This window comes from Pelophylax lessonae, assembly GCF_965119305.1.
Source record: "Pelophylax lessonae genome assembly, chromosome: 2".
Taxonomy (NCBI): domain Eukaryota; kingdom Metazoa; phylum Chordata; class Amphibia; order Anura; family Ranidae; genus Pelophylax; species Pelophylax lessonae.
In genome coordinates, this window is record NC_138769.1 from 193,278,609 (window position 1) to 193,302,880 (window position 24,272).

Consider the following 24,272-nt stretch of genomic DNA (forward strand, 5'->3'; position numbering starts at 1 on the left):
GCAGCCCCAATTCTAAACGAATGAGACGTGATTGGCAAATGGTCCAAATGCAAGTTAGCCAAACATTTTTTAAGAATAGCACTAAATTGAAAGACAGTAACAGGAAGACCATTTTGGTGAATGAAAAATTGACCAAAAAACAGAGGCCTAACTTTCAAATACTGTTCCACCAGCAACACAACACAAATGGTAGTATCAACCTGTTTATTCAAGGAAATCAAAAAACCTTGTCCAGATTGGTCAGTTTTACATTGCCTCAAGCAAATCCTCAAGGACCCGTCAACCAAAGATACATCTTGAAACAGCAAACCATTACATGCTGTAGAAGACGAAGCAAATAACTCGGATACTCTAAAGGCTCCAAAATAACAGACACAAAAAGCAGTCTGAAACAATAAAGATTCAAAATTTGAAAAACAAACTGAAGATGTAGCACCACAAAGACTTTTCAAAATGGACAATGATATGGCAAACCTCTTATCAGAAACAACATGAGCCTTACGATAACCACGCAAAACAACTTTCACAGAAAAATAACTAGCACATGATGGATAACCACTCAAACGTGCAAAAAATGAAATTCCAGCCAAAGTTTTATTTACATAAGCAAAAGAAAAATTTTTACTACATAAGTCATTCAAAAACAACATAACAGACCCCTCATCCACAGGAAGTACAGCCCTCCCTCTCGATAACCAGAAAGAGGACCATAACCCCCACGAGGACAGATAAGACGACCAAGTAGAAGGAGCCAATGAATTCCGAATAGCCGATGCAACGTCAGTCAAACAAGGGTCCACAAGTGGCTGGGGCAAGACAGGCCAATTGGAGCAGCCTGGGGCGCCAACATCCGAAACCTGTGGAACTGCAGGCGGGATAAAGAATCAGCTATATCATTCGAAAAACCTGGGATATACTTCGCTTTTAACCAAACATTCAATCGAAGACACTGCAAAACTAAGAAACGTAATAGAGAAATGACAGGTAAGGAACGAGAGGACAAACAGTTGACAGCAAATACAACTCCTTGGTTGTCAGAATGTAAAATAATCCTCTTATTCCTAAATTGCTGTCCCCACAATTCCAATGCAACAAGCACAGGAAACAACTCCAAAAGCACTATACTAGAAGTCAAACCCCTACTAATCCAATCAGGATGCCAAGAAGCAGCAGACTAATTGCCATCCCAATAAGCCCCAAAACCGTGTGCTGCAGAGGCATCTGTGAATAAATTAAGAGCAGAAGCAGAACAAAAATCATCCTGCCAAACAGAAGATCCATTAAAGTCATCCAAAAACCTTAACCACATCCGCAAATCCTCAGATATAGCAGAAGAAATTCTCACAAAATGAAAAGGGGATGAAAAACCAGAAATGGCTCTATACAAACGTTTACAAAAAACCCTGCCCATAGGCAGCACACGACAGGCAAAATTTAAAAGTCCCAGAAGAGACTGAATAGTCCTCAACTGGACTTTTTTCTTACACAAAATGAATTGCAACAAAAATTTTATCTTTGAGATCTTTGCAGCTGGGAGGTGAAATTCCATCAATACAGTGTCTATTTCAATACCCAAAAATTCAAGCCTGGTGGTAGGGAATACAGTCTTCTCATTAGCCAAGGGGATCCCAAACTCATAACAAATAATTTTGAATTCAGTAAAGATTCTCAGACAATCCAGAGAATCAGCACCCCCAATGAACAAGAAATCATCAAGGTAATGTAAAACATTACCAGAAGACGCCCTACTGGATACTACCCATTCAATAAAACAAGAAAAGAGCTCAAAATAAGAGCAGGACAGCGAACACCCCACAGGCAAACATTTGTCGTAGAAAAACTGATCACAAAAAAAAATTCCTAAGGAGTTGAACGCAGAAGGGTTTATAGGCAAGAGTCTAAACGCAGACTTCACATCAGACTTGGCTAACAAAGCAGAGGCCCCAACACCCCTAATCTTCTTCAATGCATCTTCAAATGTGGAATAGGATACAGAACAAAGAGAAGGGTCAATGTCATCATTAAGAGACAGCCCGTCAGGGTAGGACAAGTGATGGATAAGGCGAAACTCGCCGACCTCCTTCTTTGGGATAAGCCCCAATGGGGAAATGCGGAAATCTGGAAAAGGGGGAGAAGAAAAAGGGCCAGCCATCCTACCAGCATCAATTTCTTTAAAAAGTTTTTCACGAACCAACTCTGGGAATTCACGTACAGAAGGTAAATTGTCAACGACAAAACATCCAGAACCAGAATATGGGGGCAAATAAAAACCAAATCTAAAACCCTCATACAAAATCAAAGCTTTGTCACTGTCTGGGTACTCCATGAGCCAGGGAAGCATTTTTTCCCAGCTCACCGGAGTTGCCGCTCTTTTGAAAAAGCTGATCCTTAGCTGAAGGGACAGAAGGCGGATTATTCTTTTTAAAACAACGAGAAATAGGGTGATTATTTGCACAATGTGAACACTCGTGTCTAAATCTGCAATTAGAACGGGAACACATGCCTTCATTAAAAGCAAAGCACACTCCCTTTCTTAATTGCCCAAAGTTGGAAGAAAGGGCAGATGATCTTGAAGGGGCAGATGATCTTTGTGGCAATAACAAATTAATCCACAACCCCACATCCTTTACTCCCCACTTTAAGGAATGATGAATAGAAAGCTTCTGTCTAAAGGATTCATCATAACTGTACCAACCAAATCCTTGAAAATGTTTGTAAGCCTCCAGGACAATGTCGAGATGTTGAAAAAGACCTGAACATAATTCAGGACGCCTTTCACCTAAAACACTCGCAAAAATACAATAACCCTGCAGCCAATTATTAAAAGACTTTGGAATATTCCTAAGTCTATCCTCACACTGCTTCTCACCATCCTTACCTGCAGTTCTGTAATGAGGTAATAAAGTCAAAAGATCAACAAATTCCCCCCTCCAAATCCGTTCTTTAACCGAAGAAGGTAAATGAAATCCTAAAGGTGAAATTTCACAAGGCATACTCTCCTTCATGCAAACAGTAGGTACCAAAGGAGAAGAAACAGGAACAGAGGGGGTAGATACATCATGCAAAGCAGGGCGATCTGTAGGAAGCAACGCCTCAGACCAAACTTCGGTCAGAGGGTCCGCAACAGATGGCCCCTGGACAGGCACATTAGAAACAATAACCTTGTCAACAGGCATAGTAGAACCCACAGCAACAGGAGAAGACATTTGAGAACAAAATTCAGTCAACATGGCAAAGAAATTCCTGAGCATATGAGACTGACCTTCAGGTACTGCGTCATTAACGACCACAGTACCAGTAGAACACCCAGGCAGGATCCCTGAAGCAGAGCAGTCAGACGAGGAAACTGGAACGACAGGAACCGGGACGGTAGGCCGAGCCGCTGACACTTGCGGACCGACAACCTGGAAAGAAGGAGTGATATTAGCAAAGGGGGCCGACTGAGAATTGGTACTACATGTACCTCGAACGGGCCTTCCCTTTTTCCCGGAATTCCTGCAGGAAGCGGCGACATCATCTCCAAAAGGACCCGGTCGCTTCACCGAGCGGAGCGGGCGTCCATCTTGCCTCTTTGCGACCGTCGCCCGGAAATGACGATCCGGAACTGCGTCATCGGGGTCAAAGACCTGACGATCCGGAAATGCGTCACTGGGGTCACGGTCCCGACAGGCAGGAATTGCATCACTGGGGTCACGGGCAGCCTTTCTGACTGGACGACCTCGGCCAACATGACCCGCGTCAGCAGGGAGCGCCACAGACACAGGAGAAACGTCATCAGTAACAGCCGAAGAAGATCGGCAAGGCTCCACCGGCTCCGGGATCGAAGAAAAGGACAGGCAACGCCGCATCCATTCGACACCATCAGCTTCCCCGGCCCGGTTCAAGATCTGCTGGAGAAGGGATTCCATAGCAGGTCAGTAACAACAACAAAAAGTCCTGAAGCTATTGTCTGTTGCTCCCGCTGCTGAATGAATTTTAACCGTTAGATTTCCTCTTTATATAGGGGAGTCCAAACGGCTCAAGGTGAAAATTCTGTCACTTTTGGACCAACCAACAACAGGTAATAAAAAAGTAACCAGTAATATTACATTGTCATTGTCCAATCAATAATAGAGTTAAATGACCAATCCTATATTCTGTCTTATCAACCAATAGACTGTCTTTAATAACATGTAATTAAATCTTTTTTTTTTTTTTTTTTATACCAACTGTCATGCTACGTCCCCACAAATGAATGACAGGTACATTTTATGACCTGTCCTTCATCTTTTTTATCCAGCATGATATTTTTCCCCATTGAGATCTGATGTGTTTTTCAAAGTGTTCCTTTAATTTTTGAACAGTATATATATATATGTATATATATATATATATGTATATATATATATATATATATACAGTATATAGTATATACTTAGTAGTATGGGGATACCACATGTGTGAAACTTTTTCAGTGTTTGAACCGATTATGTCCTGGAAACTGCACCTTGAGTATTTATAAATATCAAACAATTGTATCAAAGAGGGGACTGTAATGTGCCAAAAAAAGTAAAAACATCATCAATATTGAACTAATAATACTCCACAGTAGCACATACAAATATTTCAAAAATATAAAAAAAGTAAATCTAATAAAATAAAATGTGTGCATAAAGAAATTTAACTCATTCTCATGAGTAGGCAATCACAGTTTAGCAGTTCAATCTCCACTGGAAAACATTCCAAAATGTCTCTCCACCTTCCTTATATCATTAGCTCTCATCTCATCTCATATATGCAGAAAAAAGAGAATAGGAAGGTATGTTACTTCAGATTAACTATTTTATTAAAAATGGAATCAACTCACATTTAAAACCACTGTGGCAAGCAATAAAACATAAAGGCAGTTCGGTAGAGATCCTACAGTAATCTCAGTCACCACCTCCACACTGGTTATGACCACTGCTGGAGAATAGCTACTCATCCTCCCAACGTAACCATGCCACATCCGGTTGCCATGTAACCGTAAATGTATGTGTGCCTCTGTAATAGGGAATAAAGCTTAGTGTAGTGTCACCTATAGCTGCCCACATTTCTATAAGCCAAACAAGCTCAGCCTACTGGTACATGTCTGCCCCCAGTAATGCCATGCTCACTGTCCAGGAGGTACAGGAAGCTGAAACAAATGGTTTCTACGATTCCATTAGTGCAGCTGTCTGCAAGGGATGGCTGGGACTTATTTCTCTGAGGAAGGTAGTCAATAGGACATACAGATGAGTCAATTCAGGTGGCAGGCAAGAAATGGCCAACAAACATGCAAAGGTTCAGTCCACCCAGTCACTGCTCTCAATTTGACATATTTGTGAGTGCAATAGAGAGTGTGAGTTTGTGGACACACACCTGCACAAATGTCAGATTAGGACTATGAGCTGTGTCTATGCAGCTGCTGCATCTAAATAGACTTTGATAGGACTACCTGCACAGGGATGCATTAAACACCTGTACATCCCTGTGTCGGTAAACACAGTGCATCCCCATGCAGGTAAACACAGCCTTTGCACAGGGTACACATTGATACATGCTTTATGAATGAGGATTAATAGTGACCCTGGGATTGTGGCGGTGATATAGGACACAATGACTGACTGTACAATTAGGCCTCATTCACTTGGGGTGTATCAATTCATGCCCCATGCTACCCTCCACTATGCTTCACTGTTGTCTGCAGACACTCATTATTGTACCGCTTTCCAGCCCTTCAGAAAACTCATCAGTCCAGAGGACCTGCTGACATTTTTCTCCCCAGTTCCTATGTTTACATGCATAGTTGAATCACTTAGCCTTGTTTCCACATTGGAGGTATAGCTTTTTGGGCCACAATTCCTATTACTTATCCAACGTGCCATACCATCTGTGAGGCGTGTGATTGTCCCCAAATGTATTGTGCAGCAGGACAACTCCAAACATACAGCCAATGTCATTAAGAACTATCTTCTGAGTAAAGAAGAAAAAGGAGTCTTGGAAGTGATGGTTTGGTTCCCACAGAGCCCTGCTCTCAACATAATTGAGTCTGTTTGGGAATACATGAAGCGACAGAAGGATTTGAGGCAGCCTACATTGACAGAAGATCCTTGGTTAGTTTTTCAAGATGCTTGGGACAACCTCCCTGACGAGTTCCTTCAAAAACTGTGTACAAGTGCACCTAGAAGAAATATTGCTGTTTTGAAGGCAAAGGGTAGCCACACCATATATATTGGTTTGATTTGGATTGTTCTATCCATATTAACCACTTGCCTACTGTGCACTTAAACACCCTTCCCATCCAGGCCAATTTTCATCTTTCAGCGCTCGCACACTTTGAATGACAATTGCGCGGTCATGCTACACTGTACCCATATGAAATTTTTATCATTTTTTTCAAACAAACAGAGCTTTCTTTTGGTGGTATGTAATCACCTCTGGGTTTTTTATTTTTTACAAAAAAAAAGAAAAAAGACAGAAAATTTTGAAAAAAAAAAAAAGTTTTTCTTATTTTCTGCGAGTAAATTTTGAAAATAAATTTTTCTCCCTCACTGATGTGCGCTGATAAGGCTGCACTGATGGGCACTGATGAGGTGGCACTTATGGGCACTGATGAGGTGGCACTGTTGAGGAGGTACTAATATGCCGCACTGATGAGCACTGATAGGCGGCACTGATAGGCGGCACTGATAGGCGGCACTGATAGGCGGCACTGCTGGGCACTGAGAGGTGGCACTGCTGGGCACTGAGCGGTGGCACTGACGGGCGGCACTGATGGGCACTGATAGGCGGCACTGATGGGCACTGGCGGATGGCACTGATGGACACTGACGGGTGGCACTGATGAGCACTGATGGGCGGCACTGATGAGCACTGATGGGCAGCACCATCAGTGCCCACACTCAGTGCCCATAGTGCTGCCAGTCAGTGCTCATCAGTGCCTAGATGAGCAGGCACTGATGGGCACTGACTGGCAGCACTATGGGCACTGATTGTGGGCATTGATGGGGGCACTGATGGCGGGCACTGTGGGCACTGATGGGGGGGCAATGTGTGTGTTTTTTTACCTTCAGTAATCAGGGCACTGGTGATCAGTGCCCTGATTACATTTGTCTGTGTCCCCAGCGGCTGTGGGCTCCCCCTCCTTCCTCACACTGCAGTGTCTGTGTGAGGAAGGAGCGCCGGCGATGAGAGATGATCTCATATGTTTACATATGAGATCATCTCTCATTGGACGGCTTGATCACGTGGTGAATGGCCGCTGTGATTGGCCATTCACCACGATCTGTGATCGGCCGTGTCCAAGGGACACGGCCGACACAGATTCTCCCCGATGCGCGCTCGCGGGAGCGCGCGGGGGGGGGGCGTGTCACTGGAGGCCGTTTAAAAATGGCTTCCCGAAAATTCAAGTCCGCGCTGCAGCCGTATATAGGCTGTAGCGCGGATGGGAGGGGGTTAATAGATAGATACCGTAGATGTGTTTACCCATAAAGACCTTTGCTCTTGTACTTTAGATTTGTTAATGTAAAGTCTAGCCTGCCACCTATTTGAGATTTAGGCTCCCCACACTGGAACTGGAATTTAGTATAAGTGAGTAAATGTCTGTGATAACCCAAGATGCAAAACAATATTGTACCCAACCTTCTTTGATCTAGTTGTGTACTTATGATATATGATCGATGTATGCTCATCCCCAGGTTGTTCCGGGACCACTTAATCCACTCTGTAGGAGACTCTGTCCTTTTTGGGGTTCCTCCCCTGCTAGTAGGTGTGTGTGGCCCGTGCGGACAGACTCCTTGCTTTTAACCTCACCACAAGGTGCAACGTATTTTTTCTTCTTTATATATTATGCTGATAACCATTACATCAGTTACCAAAAGTAATAGGAATAAGACTATTCTTAAAATTCCTTGGAATACCCCACTATTGCTATTACTGCTATATATCAATTTCTAGTTTGCATATGGCAATTCATATAGCTCATTTTAAGCCCAGATAAAGATGTTATGGACTGGCCCCAGCCCCTGAGTAATAAAGCATTCTGTTTAGTTTATATTCTAAAAAGTTTATTGTCTATAGTGTTTTCTATTTGAGATATTATGATCATATGACTGTTAAGTCCCAGCTAACACATGACTATTACCATATGCTAAGTTTTGCCCCCCCCCCCCCCCCCCTCTGTGGATTGAGGTGGGTTTTCCTCTGAGTCCAGACCACTAGCACTATAAACATGTGGTTAATGACAGATGGATAGCTCTGAGGAAGAGAGTCTACCCTCAAAATAGGTCAACATGCTCTGCATTGGTTGTCACGTGTGCTTATCTAGAGCTAAAAGTTGAGGCTAGAGTTTGTTTCACTTTTTGGTTTATGTTATGTACCTTATGCTCATCTGGATTTGTGAAAATTTTCTGCAGCTGGCGGACATCAATTGGAGATGAATGTATCTTTTCACAATGTTTTCCAGTTTCTCCTTAGCAATAATTGAAAAAAGCCTGTTGTTCACAAAGCTCAATAGCTCAAACTAAAGTTAACACATACAAGTGATTGAGTAACAACAATGACTCATCTTCTCTCTCCCCCTCTCTTCATATGGATTATTTGAGGTATTAATGAAAGAAAGCATATCTGAAAATAAACAAATTCAGCTGTGCTCTCTTTAAAAAGCTCATGTAGTTTCATATTAAGAACAATTATCAATCATCAGTTTATAAACATAAATTGAAAAAGTATTATATTTTCTCTTTAGGATCAATTAGGTGCTTTAAAAATAGACTGAAAAAGGCTGCCTGTTATTATATTTTATTCACCCATGTGAATCAATATTCTATGGAGAATGCTTACTGAACATTTCTAAAATTGATTTACACTATGATATTGTTAAACTGCAAAGTGAGTTTATTCTATAATTCTGTATCTGTTGCATCTGTTTTATTACTGATCATTATGTTAACAGAATATGAATCTAAGAGAGGCTTTAAAACAAAAACAGATACTTCTATCATGTCTCTGCGGGAAATCACAGCTTTAAACCACTTTATACCTATATTTTACGAAAAAAAGCTAACAGAGTTTTTAATTCTTCCCAACACTATTCCAAAAAAAAAAAAAAAAAATTGGACTGAGGTTTTACTGTGAAATGTTTACTTTTAGCATGCTTGTGCCAATATTTATGGGTGCTGTAGTGTTTATGAATATTCAAATGACTACCCATGTTTTTGTTGCCAAGATCTCCAGCTCAGTAAAAAAGTAGCTGTACTTAGCAAAACCTCAAACAAGAGACCAGAGACTCCGGTCTGTGAAACATTCTGGAATCTTGAATTCTCCTGAGGAGACTTGCTCTAACTAGTAAGTGACATTTTACAGCCAAATTGGGTAACCTACTTTATTTATTTGTTACATGTTTCACTTCACATAGTAAAAGAAAAAAAAATATTGTCGCTTACACTTTTACGTGTTCTTTTCTGAAACCTTCAAACTAAAGTTTTCCCTTTTCATGTAATGTTAATAAGGGGGCAGGGGAGTATTAGATGCCTATATAATCCTATATATGACCTTACTCCAAAGAAACAACTGGGAAGGTAAGAAATATTTTTAAAAAATTATTAGCGGAAGATTGGGAATCTATCTGCACTTATACTTCTACTATAATGGCTCTCTGAATATAGCAAGTCAGGAAAATGGGTACAAAAACTATACCCACTGTTATAGTACCCCTACTTTGCTGCACAGATTCTCCCCCAAATTCTCTAATTTATGCTGGAGATGAGAAAGAGAAAAGTGAATGATGCTAGATATACATGGTGGGTGTGTTCCAAACTCCAACCTTTCTGGAAGAAGGTATATGAAATCATTGCTGGATTACCCTCCAACTCAATATCTTCTTCATCATACCGCCTTATCCAAAAGAGCACATTCCAAAGCTCTTGCCATTTTTATTTGTAATGCTGCCAGACAGTTTATCCCCAGTCATTTCTGGTCAGACCACAAGTTCCAATGTAAAGAATGTGGTTCATGTGGTTCTTTTTCCTTTACTGTTGGGGGGGGGGGCAGTAAAATGAGAAAATGGATGCCCTGCCCTCTCCATTGCCCTTTTCTTTGAACCTCCCCCCTTAACCTCACCCTTTATTTTTTTATTTTTTTCATTCTTCTCTGCTGCGTTCACTACATTTTCCATATCTTTTTACTACCTTGTTCTTTCAGAATGCATCCAAACTTATGGTATATTTTTCAAACTCAATGACTGGTTACTGTTCAGAGAATACCTCCCATTCTCATTTTCACTTGTTTTCTATTTTCAAAATAGAAAGGTGGAGATTTACATGCTTTTTCTATCCTTGATTCAATTTTATTTATTTTGCTTCTGTCAATTGACTTGATTGTGTTGTGTTAACTTCTGTAACGTGTCAAATTGTTTTCTTTTTTCAATAAAAAAACATTTATGAAATGAAAAAAAATAAATACATTTCAGGTATGCTGTGTGAATGGGAACACATAACAAACGTACAATATAGTGTGGATTTCTCAAAATTGACTGTAATGGTGGAAACACATTTTAAAGTGGAAGTAAACCCACTGATTTAACAGTTTAAAAAAAACAGTTGTAAATGCTACTGTCACATTGGATGTGCTCTCAGCCAAACTGTCAAACCAGCCAATGGCTGGTGTCATAACTGATCACATGTGCAGCATCATGGCAGTTAAAGCGGAGTTCTGGCCTCAAAAACTACTTTGGGCCATCCGCTTGCTCTGTGTCACGTGTAAAAGAAATGGATAATCCCAATTTCTTTTTTTGTTTACTTACCTTGTTATTGAAGAAAATATACTTACTTTTCTTCCACTTCCTCCCTCTGCGGCCGCGGACCGCACCGTTACTTCCTGCTTGCATTGATTCCTGGGAGCTGAACGCCATCGCTCCCAGGAATCAATGCGCCGGCACCGGCCCCACTCGTCAGTTTCGGTGCAGGCGTGTCATTCCCTGCTAAACAGCTTCTAAGCATGCCCAGAAGCTGTGCAGGGATGACGCGCCTGCCCCGGAAGTGATGAGCGGGGCCGGTGCAGTGCATTGTGGGACCGAAGAGGACACGGAAGAGGATGCGCTGGCTTCAGCTGCCCACACCTGAGATGGCAGCTGGAGAAGAAATTTTCAAGGTAAGTATGTCTTCTAAAATGTAAGTTTGACCTGGGACAGTTCAGAGGCTATCTATTGTGGAATGCACTAGCCCTGACTGTCCCGGGGGTATTTTTAGTGAAAAATAGTTTCCGAGGCCGGAACTCTGCTTTAAAAATCAAACAGAGGCCAAGTTTGCAGCTTCCTTGGGTGAAAAAGATAGGAAGGTGTAATGGATCCTATAGTCTCTACGAGAGAGATCCATGCAGCTTCTCCTGAAATCCCAGTCAAAGTAATACCATGAAGTGAAATAGCTCCCAATCCCCCAAACATGAGTGGAGACTTCATGAACAGGTAAAAACAAACTCTTTATTGAACAGTCACAAAGAATTTATATACAGCATCACAACCCCCTCCTCATCAAATTACCATACGCAGGTCAAGGGTTGTCTGATTACATTATTTTATGCAGATGAAATTGTATATAGAATTAACCTGAACTAATTATCTAGCCAGCTGAACAGAAGAAATGTGAGTTCATTAACATGTCTAAGGAACAACCACCACAAACAGTGTTCTATTTCCCCTCTGCAACTCAACAGATGACAATTATTCAATCAACCTGAGCCAATTAACTTGCAGACGGCCGTCCTTGAGCTCATGCAATACAATACACATTATCCAACAGATAGGTAAATCAGCATATTCAATGATGTCTGGAAGACAGGTGGTTGAGCTGATTATATTAGCATCTGTCACAAGAAGTACACATCTAAGCATGGCTTTAATTATTTAGGAGTTATAGACTTTATGGCAACAGGCCATAGGTCTTACAGTGTAAAGTGGGACCAAATCTTTATACCTCTTGAGAGATATTGTTGATAACTATTACTCTCCTTTACAGGCAAAACTCAGATTTTGTCACAGAATGTTTACTTCCACTTTAGGCTGTCATTTGGGGAACAGGTATGAGGAAAACTGAGAGTTTTCACTTTGTCAAAATCCTTTGGAGTCAATAGGAAAGGTAAAATAAAGGTGGTGCTTGGTGTATTTTAAAGTGACATTGTTACCATAATTTTGCACATAGCACTCCCTGCAGTGGTGGCCAGTGTGTTGGGGGCGCAGGGGCGCCGCCCCCCCCCCCCATCCATGCGTCCGGCCCCCTAATCTACATGCGGGGCGCCGCATGGAGTTCAATGGGGCTTTTTTTTTTTTGCATCACCTGATTAGAGCCAGAGGCTCTAATAGGCTGCAGAAAAGGGTGGACCCGGGCGCACCCATTGTGTGACAATAGCGAATGAAAATTCACTATTGTCACATGGATCCTCCTTCTGGCCAATCAGGGCATGGGTCTAATACCTGATTCCTGATTGGCCACAAGGCAAACCCCATGCCATTGGCCGAGGAGGAGGCGGGAGTGGGAGGACTCGAGGAGATGCGCCGGGATATATATATATATATGCGCCTGTATATATATATATATACAGGTGGTTCCCGGGTTACAAACAAGATAGGGACTTTAGGTTTGTTCTTAAGTCGAATTTGTTTTTAAGGCGGAACAGGTACATTTGTTAACCACTTAAGCCCCAGCCCTATTTCGGAAACTTTTTGTTTACAAGTCAAAACCAGTATTTTTTCCTAGAAAACTACTTAGAACCCCCAAACATTATATATATTTTTTTAGCAAAGACTCTGGAGATTAAAATTTTGGCCATTGCAAAATTTTTTGTCAAACGGTATTTGCGCAGCGGTCTTTGAAACGCCATTTTTTTGGAAAAATTTTGAAAAATCACATTTCACTGCATTTAAAAAATACTAAACAGTAAAGTTAGCCCATTTTTTTTGTATATTGTGATATCACGCTGAGTAAATAGATACCCAACATGTTACGGTTTAAAATTGCGCCCCCCTGTGGGATGGCGACAAACTACGGTCAATAGAGATCTCAATCTGCAACGCTTTAAATTTATTTAACGGTTACCAGTTTAGAGGTAGAGTGTAGCTCTTTTTTTTAAATTATTGCCCACGCTCTGGCGATCGCGGCGATACCTCACATGTGTGGGTTGAACAGCGATTTAATTCGCGGCTCGACTTGCGTATACGTTTTTTTTTGTGCGCGAGCTAACGGTGACGGGGGCGGCTAAATTTTTTTTTTTTCCTATTTATTTTTTCTTTTTTTTAACTTTATTACAGGTTTTTTTAAAAAAAAAAAATATCTGATCATTTTTATTGCTGTCACAAGCAATGTAAACATCCCTTGTGACACCAATATGTAGTGACAGGTACACTTTATGGAGGGATCGAGGGTCTAAAAGACCCTCGACCCCTCCACTACACTTCCCTGTATGCAAAATGCCGAAAACAGCATTTTTGCATACAGCCGTTTTTCAAATTTGCCGCCTTTTGCAGCACAGTAACCCGGACGTGACGTCATGGACGCAGCCTCCGGGTTACGTCATCGGAGACCCGATCTATGCCGTTTCCAGCATTCATCGGGACTCCATCCAGCCGGCGGACGTGCCGGCTGGGTGCTCGGGGCTCCCGGTGGGACGGGAGCCCCGAGCAAAGCCACGGAAGGCGGCGGGGGGGGGGGGACGTCCCCTCCCGCACCCCGGGTAACGATCGAGTGGCTCCCGTGCCGCATCGGTCGTTACAGACGGAAAGCCGACTGTCGGCTTCAAACCACGGTACCGGGATGATGTCTCTAGCTAGAGGCATCATCCCGGTATAAGCCCGCAAAATTTACCGACGTAGCCCTACGTCGATATGCGGTAAGTGGTTAAGTGTAGCTCCAGTCAAAATAATAATTTTTAAGTTTTTGGATAGCATAGGGAAAGGTTACCATCCCTGTATGACTTGTTTTGCTGTCTGTACCCCTGTTCAGAAGATTTGTATTTTGAAAATTTTGGGTTGTTGTGGAAACAAGGATTGGTGATAAAGCTTCAGTGGAGACACCTTTTTCCCCATGAGAACTCTTACAGGAGTGATTTTACCTTCCTAGGGCTAGATTTCTCCTCACTTCCTGTTGTCTCCCTCAATTTGTAAGTAGGGGGGTCGTTTGTAATTCAGATGTTTGTAACCCGGGGACCGCCAGTATATATATATATATATATATATATATATATATATATATATATATATATATATATACAGTGGGTACGGAAAGTATTCAGACCCCCTTAAATTTTTCACTCTTTGTTATATTGCAGCCATTTGCTAAAATAATTTAAGTTCATTCTTCTTCCTCATGAATGTACACATAGCACCCCATACTGACAGAAAAACACAGAATTGTTGACATTGTTGCAGATTTATTAAAAAAGAAAAACTGAAATATCACATGGTCCTACGTATTCAGACCCTTTGTTCAGTATTTAGTAGAAGCCCCCTTTTGATCTAATACAGCCAGGAGTCTTTTTGGGAAAGATGCAACAAGTCTTTCACACCTGGATTTGGGGATCCTCTGCCATTCCTCCTTGCAGATCCTCTCCAGTTCTGTCAGGTTGGATGGTAAACGTTGGTGGACAGCCATTTTTAGGTCTCTCCAGAGATGTTCAATTGGGTTTTGAGGTCCAGAGCACTCTGGAGAAGGTTTTTGTCCAGGATATCCCTGTACTTGGCCGCATTCATCTTTCCCTCGATTGCAACCAGTCGTCCTGTCCCTGCAGCTGAAAAACACCCCCACAGCATGATGCTGCCACCACCATGCTTCACTGTTGGGACTGTATTGGACAGGTGATGAGCAGTGCCTGGTTTTCTCCACACATACCGCTTAGAATTAAGGCCAAAAAGTTCTATTTTGGTCTCATCAGACCAGAGAATCTTATTTCTCACCATCTTGGAGTCCTTCAGGTGTTTTTTAGAAAACTCCATGCGGGCTTTCATGTGTCTTACACTGAGGAGAGGCTTCCGTCGGGCCACTCTGCCATAAAGCCCCGACTGGTGGAGGGCTGCAGTGATGGTTGACTTTATACAACTTTCTCCCATCTCCTGACTGCATCTCTGGAGCTCAGCCACAGTGATCTTTGGGTTCTTCTTTACCTCTCTCACCAAGGCTCTTCTCCCCCGATAGCTCAGTTTGGCCGGACGGCCAGCTCTAGGAAGGGTTCTGGTCGTCCCAAACGTCTTCCATTTGAGGATTATGGAGGCCACTGTGCTCTTAGGAACCTTAAGTGCAGCAGAAATCTTTTTGTAACCTTGGCCAGATCTGTGCCTTGCCACAATTCTGTCTCTGAGCTCTTCAGGCAGTTCCTTTGACCTCATGATTCTCATTTGCTCTGACATGCATTGTGATCTGGAAGGTCTTATATAGACAGGTGTGTGGCTTTCCTAATCAAGTCCAATCAGTATAATCAAACACAGCTGGACTCAAATGAAGGTGTAGAACCATCTTAAGGATGATCAGAAGAAATGGAAAGCACCTGAGTTAAATATATGAGTGTCACAGCAAAGGGTCTGAATACTTAGGACCATGTGATATTTCAGTTTTTCTTTTTTAATAAATCTGCAACAATGTCAACAATTCTGTGTTTTTCTGTCAGTATGGGGTGCTATGTGTACATTCGTGAGGAAGAAGAATGAACTTAAATGATTTTAGCAAATGCCTGCAATATAACAAAGAGTAAATAATAAACACTTATTTGTTTTTTTTTCACCAAAGTAATGTTGCAATATACATGTTGACCAAAATTTTTTGAAGAACGATTATTTATTTTCAAAATGTTATAACAGAAACAAAGAAAAACACATTTCTTTTCATTTTCAGTATTTTTCGCTTATTTTGCAAAAAAAAAAAAAAAACAGTGGTGATTAAATGCAACCAAAAGAAATCTCTATTTGTTTTTAAAAAAAAAAAAAATTATAAAACATTTCTTATTGGTACAGTGTTGCATGACCGCACAATTGTCCTTCAAAGTGTGACAGCAATGAAAGCTGAAAATTGGCTTGAACAAGAAGGAGGTAAAAGTGCCCGGTATTGAAGTGGTGAAATAAATTGTACACGTATATCTTCCACACTCATGGCTTGAATGGAAATGGAATCATCAACCCTGCATTGCAATATCCTTCTTATATAATATGTATGATTCATTAGTAAGTTAATAATAGATAAGTTTCTCTTATGTTAATTTGTTAAGTAATTAATACATACCAATGATGTGTTTTTATATTCCTACAACTGTTTCAACAAACTGAAAGTACAGTTTTGCTTTGTAGTTTTTCACTATCATAACAGTTTCAAGAAATGCTGATGGTAATAAAGAAGGAACAGTCCAAATGTGCCTCTTACAAGAGATGAAGACGAGAACACTACTGAAACTGCAGTACAATACTTCACATACTCAGCAATGCATTAAAGTTAAGAGTCAGTTGTATTTATAATAATACATCTTCTATCATACATACACTAATATAAGTGCCTCTTCAACTCCTATAATCCTCTAAATGTCGCACTTTTGCATTTATTACAGATTGTAAAGAATTAAACTGAAAAATAACATGTTAGAAATATTGTACATTTTAACAAATCTAAATCCCATACTAATATAAAATGAGAACATTTATATACTGTAGTTAAGTATTTATAAAAATTCTATGAATTTACTTTTGGATGCAATGGAAGTACCTGGGTTTGACTTGATAACAGCTTTTTTAACGCCATACTCAGTAGAACTAGATGGAAAAAAGGAGCGGCAGTACTCTGAGCCAATTAAGCTTTATTGAAAGCAGGAGAGAGGAAAGAGATGACCTCCTCACTCTGCCGCTGCCCTTTCATTGTCCATTTACAAGCTAGGGACAGGAAAGTAAATGCTATATTACTTAACTGAAGTACTAAAAAGTCAGGTAACTGTCCTGGATGTGCTGCAAATCACAGGACTGGGTGGACAGAAATAGTATCCTTATGGCAGGTAAAACCTATTCTATACATGGGAGAAGTTAACTGGTGTTAAACTTTGATATCTAAATAATCCTGTACCATTTTTTTAAATTCTACTTTCAAAGGAAAATGCATTTCAAAGCTGAAATAAACTTTATGTGGAAGATGTTTTATGAACAAATGAGTTAACAGAAAGACAGGCATACACTTAAGTGAACAATTAAATTAAATTCTTGAATCAGGAAGGCTGGCAACTTGGATCCTCTTAAATAAAAATTTAATCAAATTAACATTTTCCTTAGACCCAGTTTCCTGCTGCTAAACCTGGCTACACAATGTATTATGGTCAATAACTGCAGGGGATAACATGACATGAGTAGTTACTGCAATTGACAATTATGTAGCTAGCTGCAAAAAACGCTGCAGAAATGTAGTCTTTACTGACTGAGCTAAAAATTGCAGGAGTTGCTGCATCCAGGGCCGTGACAAGGTATGGGCAGGAAGGGCAGCTGCCTCGGGCACTGTGGTATAATGTGAGGTGGAGGGCACCATAAGGAGATTGAGGGGAGGGTATTTGTGTTGGAAGGGAGAATTTGGGGGGCAGCAGGGGGTAAGTATTGTTCTAGGAGAAGAAATCTCAGGGGGGCTAGGAGGTGTGATCTAGGGAGATTTGTGTTTGGAGGGGGAATAGGGGAAGAAGATTTGTGCTGGGAGGGAGGGATTTTAAGATGTATACTAGGAGGGGAACATTTAGGGGTAGAGGATTTGTGCTAGGAGGGGGACATTTTTTTGGGGGGGGGGGTAGTTGAGCTAGGGGAATTGGGGGATGGGGGCGGACTTATGGAGGAGGATTTGTACTGGGAGGAGGCGGAATTAGCAGATTAGTGCTCAAAATTGCTCTTGTGACATACATTTAAATATTAAAAAAAAAAAACATATTTATTTCAAGTAAGCCTCAATTTTAATATAAGTTTTATCAAAAGCAAATATGTAAATGTTTTTTTTTTACTTTAATACACCCTTGTAAATTTTTTATAGGAAAAAAATATAAGTATTTGGAAAAAAAGATATACACTTAGAAACTCTTACAGGTGAAATTAGCAATGTCATTTGTTTTCAGAGTTTGTATTACTGTAAACTAAACACAAATAAGCTTTTGTGCTTAAGTTTCAACCATTTCTTTTTGAATTTTGCAACATACCATTTCCCAGGTATAATAAATTACTTTGCTGAATATTCTTTTTGACATATTTCTTCATGCTAGCAATGAAAAATAGGATTTCTAAATTTAGATTTGCTCTGTTCATTGCACATGTTACAGTGTGTGCTTTGGATCTATATTTAGTACTGCTGACAGCATCGCATTGACTCTTGAGGACATCTGCTACCAAATTAAAGAAGTTCATTCATTTCTGTATTTGTCATATATGTATTTTTCTGCTATATTTGTTGTGTATTTTAAGGTCATAAATTAGTATCAAAATAATGAACACAAAAGAAGCCCAATAGGAATATGCTCATGGAACAGGTTTTTTTTGCAACTATTATGTCTAAATGAAACTTGTTATACTTAAATTGTAAGTTAAACTATTGCATACAAAACCAAAGCTGTATATAACTCATTTTTTCCTGTTTATCTCATGGGGTTCCATACAGAGGAAAACTTACAAAGCACAGGGTGCTATCATGAAAACCCACATCTACCTTTCTCTGCTGCAACTGGCACTTAGCAGAGGTGGTCAGAAGTTAAGACTGCATCCCTGGTAATAGCTAGGGATGATCAAACTTTTGAAAAGTTTGGTTCGACCAGAACACCCGAATTTCCCAAAAGTTCGGTTTGGATTCCAGAACCCCATTGAAATCAATGGGACCCGAACTTCTGGAATCAAAAAACACCATTTTAAAGCCCTAAAACCCAATAAATGCCCCTAAAAAGTGCCTAGGGTTCTGGGTCATGCACCAGGGACTATGAATCAGGCAAAAGAAAGTTCTTAAACATTTTCGTTTTTGATATATATATATATATATATATATATATATATATATATATATATATATATGTATACCCCTAACCCAGAATCTGCATGGTGGGGTCACCCTGACATGGCAGAGTTCGGTCACCCTAAACTACACTACGGTCACCCTGACATGGCAGTCAGTTCACCCTAAACTACACTATGGTTACCCTGACATGGCAGAGCCAGTTCACCCTAAACTACACTACGGTCACCCTGACATGGCAGAGTCAGTTCACCCTAAACTACACTACGGTCACCCTGACATGGTAGAGTCAGTTCACCCTAAACTACACTATGGTTACCCTGACATGGCAGAGTCAGTTCACCCTAAACTACACTACGGTCACCCTGACATGGCAGAGTCAGGTCACCTAAACTACACTACGGTCACCCTGACATGGCAGAGTCAGGTCACCCTAAACTACACTACGGTCACCCTGACATGGCAAAGTCAGGTCACCTAAACTACACTATGGTCACCCTGACATGGCAGAGTCAGGTCACCCTAAACTACACTACGGTCACCCTGACACCTAAAGCTATCCCTACAAAAACTAGATTTTTGAATCTAAGTATAGTGGTATATAGTACCCTAACTACACTGCATATCCCTTTCCTCACACTAATAATTGCAAAATGAAACTGGAGCTTTACAAGCAGCAGTAGAAACACAAATGCTTCCACTCTCTTCCACAGCCTCTGTATTACAGTGCTAGAGTTTTGGAGGGGCTATGTTATATACTTTGGGGGCGTATGGGGGGCGTATTCACTCCTGATTGGGCTCTGGACCCCGTAGTCACTCCAATCACATTTTACTGATGTTTCTGGGCCAATCGTGGGCTTTTAAAGCCCAGTTCCTGTCCCATTGCATTTTGGGCGGTTCTGGTGGCCGAATTCCGAACTTTTACCGCAAAAAAAGTTCGGAATTCGGCCGAAATTCGAACACCCAATGTTCGGGTCGAACCGATGGTCGACCCGAACCATTCGATCATCTCTAGTAATAGCCCCTTGCGACAGTTTCCTTTACATGTGTGATCACTGTATGATCGCCAAACTTGCTAGGTTCTTTTTTGTTAATGACTGAATTTGTAATAACTAGGCAATGCTTCTCTGCATTACAGGCAGAAACTGAGGGCACCATAACAATATGCTGGACAAAAACAGCAAAAGAGTAAGGCTTGTTTAATGCCTTTACTAACTTTCACCCCCTTATCCATCCTTGGGATCCATAAGAGTTTTATGAGTAGTGTGGCCACCCACTGGATTTCCAGAGGGAAGCCCACACAAAAAAAGTTGATGCCCCCCTCGCCCCTAAAATCATTACCAAAGCTGGCAAGGAAAAAGGGAATGCCTTCAACATGGGCAAGGCACCTTGCTAGTGGGGACCACCCTGGCAAAACACCTTTTTTCCCATGTTGAGGAGAACAAAGGCTCGTAATCTTTGAGTGTGCAGCCGGAATGCATGCTTGGATAAGGGCCTGATATGAATTTTGGGGGGCCACGCTTGTTTTTCTTGTTCATTTCCTTAACCACTTGCCAACCACCCCACGCAGATTTACTGCGGAAGGGCAGCCTGAATGCGTATAATCACGTAGATCTACGTGATTATGTGCATGCAGTTTTGGTGGCATGCGCGCGCTGCCGAAGTCAGACACAGCGGGAGGCAGACCGCTGGCCTCCCGCGATCTTCGGCAAAACTGACAGGAGAGCCATCTGGTATGTAAACAATGTAAGACAGCTCTCCTGTCAGAGAGGCAGGGAAAGATCGTCTGATTCAGCTAAGCTGGATCACCAATTTCTCTCTGCCTCTATCCAATCCACCCCCAAAACACTTAGTAAGCACATCTAAGGAACACATGTAAACACAGCTGACTTTTCTTCTCCCTGAAATGCTCATAGAGCCCATGTGATCCTTCTATATAGGATCACATGTCTCTATGGTCATTTCACAAGCCACACCCCGACACAGGTAGAATCAATACCCTAAGCTTACATTTAACCCCTGATTACCCATAATGTTAACCCCTTCCCTGCCAGTGTCATTATTACAGTAACAGTGCATATCTTTAGCACTGATTACTGTAGTTATGTCACTGGTCCCCCTAAAAAGTGTCAAAAATGTCAGTCAGTCAGGGGTCAGTCAGGGGGTCTGATCTGTCCGCTGCAATATTGCAGTCCCGCAAAAAATCGCAGATTGCCGCCATTACTAGTAAAAAAAAAAAAAAAACAATAAAAATGACATTAATCTTTCCCATAGTTAGTAGACATGATAACTTTTGCGCAAACCAATCAAAATACGCTTATTGTGATTTTTTTTTACCAAAAATATGTAGCAGAAAACAAATTGGCCTAAAATGTTAAAAAATTTGGATTTTTAATTTTTTTTGTTAAATGTCATATAGCAGAATGTGAGATATTTTTTTTCAAAATTGTCGCTCTTTTTTTGTTTATAGCGAAAAAAATAAAAATCGCACAGGTGATCAAATACCACCAAAAGAAAGCACTATTTGTGTAATAAAAAGGACATCAATTTTATTTGGGTACATCATCGCACAACCGCGCAATTGTCCATTAAAATAACGCAGTGCCGAATCGCAAAATAGGGCCTGGTCAGGAAGGGGGCAAATCCTTCCAGTTTTAAAGTGGTTAAACATACATTTTATGGATATATCACAGAAGGTAAAGTCCAAGAAAAAGAAAAAAATTTTCTGCTTGTGCTTTGATATTTCTTCGATAGTGAAGAGGGTGTGAAGTTAGTATTAATGTTTCTCTGGTATTTGTAGGCAATTTTAGATGTCATAAGATCCAAGCCACACCCACATCAAGAAAGCCAAACCCGTAAGCTTAAAACAATATATTCTAAAAGGTTTATGAAAAAGAAGAAGTTTTTCTGAGAGGAAAAGTTTTAACCAAAATGTATGATAATAACTCATAGTGAAAATGCTTAATATTTGTTTTTAAAAAGCCCAGGAACTAGTTTCATTAGAACTGACCCTTTAGGATATGAGGAGTATAAGTTGAGGACAAAAAAAAAAGTAATGACAAAATATAATCCAGGATTTCAAGATATTAGAAGCAACATGGGCAGCCTAATAGGGACCATCACACTCTGCAGAAAAAAAGTCCAATGCAACATGAGATGACTATGATTACAAAACATCTCACAAAAAAAGTTGATATCTTAAAACACATACATGAAAAGAAACATTGATTTGATTTGACAAATACTGTATGTCCAATGATGAAAAGGATGCTTTAGGGTGATGCTTTGGGTTTATTTTTAAGCACCACTGGATTTAAAACACACATTGATCCAAAGTGAAAAGGCATCTTACGATGTTTATAAATATTTAGAAAGAGTTCCTTAAATTTTATAGTCATATGGGAATTATATTTCCTGCTCTAGTAACATCCTTTAAAATTAAATACAAATTCAGTCTGTGAGTGCTAAAAAAATAAACACACAAAAATTGTGTTTATGTAACCATAATACCTTACTACCTTATTTTGTATTGTACAAAACATTTTCCTACTGTTAAGGGATCTTTTCCTTACCTAATACTCACATATTGTACATTATTATTATTAATATTATTATCATTATTATTAATATTATCATCATTATTATTAGGGGAAGGGATGTACTACAGTTGCAATAAAAGAGACATTAAAATCTAAAAGGAAGGGGTAGTGATACAACAGGTAATAAATGTGGGAGATGAGCTGATGTTCCATATAATGGGACAGGTTCTGTAGAAGTCCTAGAGGTGAACATGGAAAGAGGTGACCAGGAAGCCAGGAAGCAGGAGGTCTTGGGAGGAAACGTGCGGGTGATATTTTGAATTTAGGACACTGATGCATCTAGGGGCAGAAATGGGGATGACTTTTTATGTTGCTGCTAGTATTTTGCATTTTATACATTGGATTAACAGAAGGATTGATTGGCAGAGCAGGGCAGTAGCCACTGAACAGTTGGTAAAGTGGATGAGTTGAATAGCAACATTCATAATAGCTTGACAGAAGAGACTGGGTAGAGGTAAGCCAACAAAAAAGGTATTGCAATCATCAAGGCAAGACATAACAAAGGAGGGAATTGGTAGCATTGTTAGGATGGTGAAAATTTTGTAAATATCACAAGGTATAAGGCAGCATGGTTTGGACAGTGATTTGATAAGAAGAGTTTGGACTCCAGTATTACACCTAGCATCATGGCATGGGGGGGGGGGGACAGAAACCTGTGCTGTTGATCTCAATAGAAAAGGTCATGGAGGAAGCATGGGGAGGAGAGTTTGTCACATGGAAGGAGGTGACCAGGAAGCCAGGAAGCAGGAGGTCTTGGGAGGAAACGTGCGGGTGATATTTTGAATTTAGGACACTGATGCATCTAGGGGCAGAAATGGGGATGCCTTTTTATGTTGCTGCTAGTATTTTGCATTTTATACCTTAGATTAACAGAAGGATTGATTGGCAGAGCAGGGCAGTAGCCACTGAACAGTTGGTAAAGTGGATGAGTTGAATAGCAACATTCATAATAGCTTGGCAGACGAGACTGGGTAGAGGTAAGCCAACAAGAAAGGTATTGCAATCATCAAGGGAAGACATAACAAAGGAGTGAATTGGTAGCCTTTTTAGGAAGGTGAAAATTTTGTAAATATTACAAGGGTTAAGGCAGCATGGTTTGGACAGTGATTTGATAAGACGAGTTTGGACTCCAGTATTACACCTAGCATCATGGCATGAGGGGGGGAAACAGAAACCTGTGCTGTTGATCTCAATAGAAAAGGTCATGGAGGAAGCATGGGGAGGAGAGTTTGTCACATGGAAAGAGGTGACCAGGAAGCCAGGAAGCAGGAGGTCTTGGGAGGAAACGTGCGGGTGATATTTTGAATTTAGGACACTGATGCATCTAGGGGCAGAAATGGGGATGACTTTTTATGTTGCTGCTAGTATTTTGCATTTTATACATTGGATTCACAGAAGGATTGATTGGCAGAGCAGGGCAGTGGCCACTGAACAGTTGGTAAAGTGGATGAGTTGAATAGCAACATTCATAATAGCTTGGCAGAGGAGACTGGGTAGAGGTAAGCCAACAAGAAAGGTATTGCAATCATCAAGGGAAGACATAACAAAGGAGTGAATTGGTAGCTTTGTTAGGAAGGTGAACATTTTGTAAATATTACAAGGGTTAAGGCAGCATGGTTTGGACAGTGATTTGATAAGATGAGTTTGGACTCCAGTATTACACCTAGCATCATGGCATGAGGGGGGGGGG